Here is a 4799-nt window from a genome sequence, read left to right as displayed (position 1 = left end):
ACATTTATAAGACATTATAATATTAAAGAAAATTACTACCATAATTACGTACCTTGCTAATGTCTGTATAATTCTAGAATGAATTAATAGTAATACTGCACTTAAAGATTGAGTGAAAATTCTGAGCATTATTCATGTCTCTGCCAACATTCTTTAGCTCTTCATGACATAACTAGTACAATAGTTTGTCATCTATAATTGTTTGCTGAATAGCTAAGCATACCTCATAATGGAAAAGAAAAGCTAGAGGAAAAGGAAAGGAAAAAGGAAAAGGAATAGTTTCAGTATCATCTTTTACTGTGCTTGGTACACACACTGTTTAGGAGTCTTGTGTGGGCCAATATGACTAAAAGAATGAGCTCACATGGGTTCATTTCTCTATAGTTCTGTATTTCTGGCTCTTAAAAATTATTACTGCATGAATTTAATTTACTTCTTGGTGTGAAATGGTCATCCAGTAAACCAAAGAATGCATCTATTATCCTCACAGCCCATTATGCCACTTTGTCCCACCGTGTCCCTCCAACCTCATCTCCATGTTTAGCACACACAAATCACACATTTTCACTAAAATATTTTGCTGCAGTAGTAAAGATAGTTGTTAAAGACCCTGAGAGAAATAGATCCTATACATTTATTGCATATAAAATGTGAGTTGCAGACTTTATTACAGCCAAAATAAGCTATACAAAAGTAAAGACTTCCTGTAATATTAACAGAGTAATGTCACGCATGCTTCTTGCATTAAAACCTTAAATACCCTTAAGAAACTTGCCGTACGGGAAATGTAAACTTAGTAAATTCACTGTAAGGAGCTTACCTTGTGCAGTACCCTCACATCCACGTTTAACCACATGACCACACCCACATGAACTCTGTAAGATGTTGTAATTATCTTCTTTGCTTATAATTTGTTTTTAATTATTTAATTAATTTTAAATTTTTTTTAAAAAAAATTAAAAAAAAAATTTAAAACAAAACCCATTCTGAGGTATATGAAGTCACGTAATCATGTAGGCACCCTGCTTTTCCCATATACTTCATTGATTTTGAATCAAACTAAAAGACAGATTAACTCAACTCATTTATTTAGCATCATTTTTTACAGGTAAGGGAACACTGTAGAGAATTATCTGAGGTCACAAAGAGGTTTTGTTACTTTAGTGCTCCAGTATATTGGTTTTAATTTAAAATATTTTTTGAGAAACTTTCGCCTCCTCCATATTCCTGACAGGGCAACTTGTTCAGAGGTAATTACAGTTCTATGCCAAATTATCATAGCAATTCTGAGATGAAATATTTAGTAAATTTTTTCCTGAACACTCAGTTATTTTGGATACAGTCCTCACCAGTAAAATTATCCACCACATTGTACACTGCCTCCCCATGCTATAGTCGATATCTATCCTTAAAATTGGACACATGGTCTTTTATACTTCGGAAGTATTTTTGTTTGCTTTGGTTTTCTTTCTTTTGTTTTTTGTTTTGTCTGGTGGGCCCAATGAGAGAGCTCAGATGCTCCCATAGCCCAACTCTAGCTATAGGTAAGCCCAATAAGCAGGATGTAGAGAACTATACATTCAAGCCCACCTCCTTCACGGAGATTTGACAGGGTTTAAGCAGTGCTTTTACTAAAAAAGTTAGACAAGTATCCCTAAAAGGTAGAAAGACTGGGACTTGTGACTGCATCTGATGAATCTACTCCATTCCATCCCATTGTGTGATGATGATCATTCTCTTTGAATCTTGGATTAGAGCACTGGGGAATACTTGTGTGATTTTAAAAAAAGAGAGAGCACAGGAAACAAAAGAAAAATAGATAAATTGTGGATCAAATGACACAATCAACAGAGTGAAAAAGCAACTTATGGAATGGGAAACAATATTTATAAATCATATATCTGATAAGGGGTTAATGTTCAGAATATATATTTTTAAAACTCCTACCACTCAACAACAACAAAAATAAGAAAGAAGCCAAAGGCCGGGCCCTGCCGCGCACGCGCGCACTCGGACAGTTGGGGGTGTTAGTCCGGCTCTCGTGTGTGGTGCGCGACCCCGGTGCAACACGCTGGCACAGCCGCAGTGTGGGGCTCGCAGCGCACAGATACCGCGGGTGTGGGGCTGCACAGGCGCGGACGGCGTTGGCCTGAGGAAGACCTTAAGCGGTGCTCTAGTGGAGTGGATGGACTCTTCTGGCTGAGCGGACAGGCCCTGCCGTCGGAGATATGTGTAACACACCAACTGACTATGACCTAGGAAAGGCTGCCAAGGATGTCTTCAACAAAGGATATGGGTTTGGCATGGTCAGAATAGATCTGAGAACCAAGTCATGTAGTGGAGTGGAATTTTCTACTTCTGGTCATGCTTACAATGATAAGGCCACCTAGAGACCACATACAAGATTTGTAACTATGGACTGACCTTCACCCAAAAGTGGAACACAGACAGTACTCTTGGGACAGAAATGTCTTTGGAGAATAGAATAAGTTGGCTGAAGGGTCAAAACTGACTCTTGATACCGTATTTGTAGGGAACACAGGAAAGAAGAGTGGGAAATTGAAGGCCTCCTATAAACGGGATTCTTTCAGTCTTGGCAGTAATGTTGGTATCAGTTTTTCTGGACCAGCCATCTATGGCTGGGCTGTGTTGGCCTTTGAAGGTTGGCCTGCTGGTTATCAGATGAGTTTTGACACAGCCAAATCCAAACTGTCACAATAATTTCGCCCTGGGCTACAAGGCCACAGACTTCCAGCTGCACACTCACGTGAACAATGGCACTGAATTTGGAAGGTAGATCTACCAGAAGGTGAATGAGAAGATTGAAACATCAATAAACCTCTTGTGGACCACCGGCAGTAACAACACACGTTTCAGCATCGCTGCTAAGTACAAGCTGGATTGTAGAACTTCTCTATCGGCTAAAGTGAATAGTGCCAGCCTGATTGGCTGCGTTATACTCAGCCCCTTCAAGCAGGAGTGAAACTGACCCTGTCAGCTCTGATCCATGGAAAGACCTTCAATGCAGGAGGGCACAAAGTCAGGCTGGGATTTGAACTAGAAGCTTAATGTGGTTTTGTTTTGTTTTTTTACACCCTCAGAGTAATTTTTTTTTTTTTTTTAATTTCTGCATGTCCATATCAAGTGAACTTTATTAGTAAACAATCATGATCCATTGCTATAAGAGGTGTCCGTGAATTCTGGAGTTCAAAGAGACCTCATAATTGTTTTTTTTTTTTTTTTTTACTCACAAATAACCTGTGTATGTTTATTTTTTATTTTTTTTCTTATTACTCATCCATTTTATACACATCAGTGTATACATGTCAATCCCAATCTCTCAATTCATCACACCACAACCCCCAACCCCCGCCGCTTCCCCCCCTTGGTGTCCATACGTTCTCTACATCTGTGTCTCAATTTCTGCCCTGCAAACCGGTTCATCTGTACTATTTTTCTAGGTTCCACATATATGCGTTAATATACGATATTTGTTTTTCTCTTTCTGACTTACTTCACTCTGTATGACATTCTCTAGATGCATTCACATCTCTACAAATGACCCAATTTCGTTCCTTTATATGGCTGAGTAATATTCCATTGTATATATGTACCACATCTTCTTTATCCATTCATCTGTTGATGGGCATTTAGGTTGCTTCCATGACCTGGCTATTGTAAGTAGTGCTGCAATGAACATTGGGGTGAATGTGTCTTTTTGAATTATGGTTTTCTCTGGGTATATGCCCAGGAGTGGGATTGCTGGATCATATGGTAATTCTGTTTTTAGTTTTTAAGGAACCTCCATACTGTTCTGCATAGTGACTGTATCAATTTACATTCTCACCAAGAGTGCAAGATGGTTCCCTTTTCTCCACACCCTCTCCAGCATTTGTTGTCTATAGATTTTCTGATGATGCCCATTCTAACTGGTGTGAGTTGATACCTCATTGTAGTTTTGATTTGCATTTCTCTAATAATTAGTGATGTTGAGCAGCTTTTCATGTGCTTTCTTGGCCATCTGTATGTCTTCTTTGGAGAAATGTCTATTTAGGTCTTCTGCCCATTTTTGGATTGGGTTGTTTGTTTTTTTAATATTGAGCTATATGAGCTGTTTATATATTTTGGAGATTAATCCTTTGTATGATGATTCATTTGCAAATATTTTCTCCCATTCTGAGGGTTGTCTTTTGGTCTTGTTTATGGTTTCCTTTGCTGTGCAAAAGCTTTGAAGTTTCATTAGGTCTCATTTGTTTATTTTTGTTTTTATTTCCATTACTCTAGGAGGTGAATCAAAAAAGATCTTGCTGTGATTTATGTCAAAGAGTATTCTTCCTATGTTTTCCTCTAAGAGTTTTATACCGCTTTGTCTTACATTTAGGTCTCTAATCCATTTTAAGTTTATTTTTGTGTATGGTGTTAGGGAGTGTTCTAATTTCATTCTTTTACATGTAGCTGTCCCATTTTTCCAGCACCACTTATTGAAGAGGATGTCTTTTCTCCACTATATATCTGTGCATCCTTTGTCATAGATTAGTTGACCATAGGTGCATGGGTTTATCTCTGGGCTTTCTATCCTGTTCCACTGATATATATTTCTATTTTTGTGCCAGTACCATATTGTATGGATTACTGTAGCTTTGTAGTATAGTCTGAAGTCAGGGAGTCTGATTCCTCCAGCTCCGTTTTCTTCCCTCAAGACTGCTTTGGCTATTCAGGGTCTTTTGTGTCTCCATACAAATTTTAATATTTTTTGTTCTAGTTCTGTAAAAAAATGCCATTGGTAATTTGGTAGGGAT

At 38.1% G+C, this 4799-nt stretch overlaps 1 pseudogene across 1 annotated transcript; it reads left to right on the top strand.

Annotated features, from left to right (window-relative positions):
* The first annotated feature begins 2228 nt into the window (after positions 1 to 2228).
* LOC309963573 (non-selective voltage-gated ion channel VDAC3-like) lies at positions 2229 to 3558 on the top strand (annotated as a pseudogene). Its single transcript has 2 exons — positions 2229 to 2793; positions 2908 to 3558. The product of its transcript is annotated as a non-selective voltage-gated ion channel VDAC3-like (transcript).
* The last annotated feature ends 1241 nt before the right edge of the window (positions 3559 to 4799 follow it).

Source organism: Leucopleurus acutus, assembly GCF_964270905.1.
Source record: "Leucopleurus acutus genome assembly, chromosome: 7".
Lineage (NCBI taxonomy): Eukaryota > Metazoa > Chordata > Mammalia > Artiodactyla > Delphinidae > Leucopleurus > Leucopleurus acutus.
Note: the sequence above shows the minus strand (reverse complement) of the source record. Positions and strands in the feature narration are given on the sequence as shown.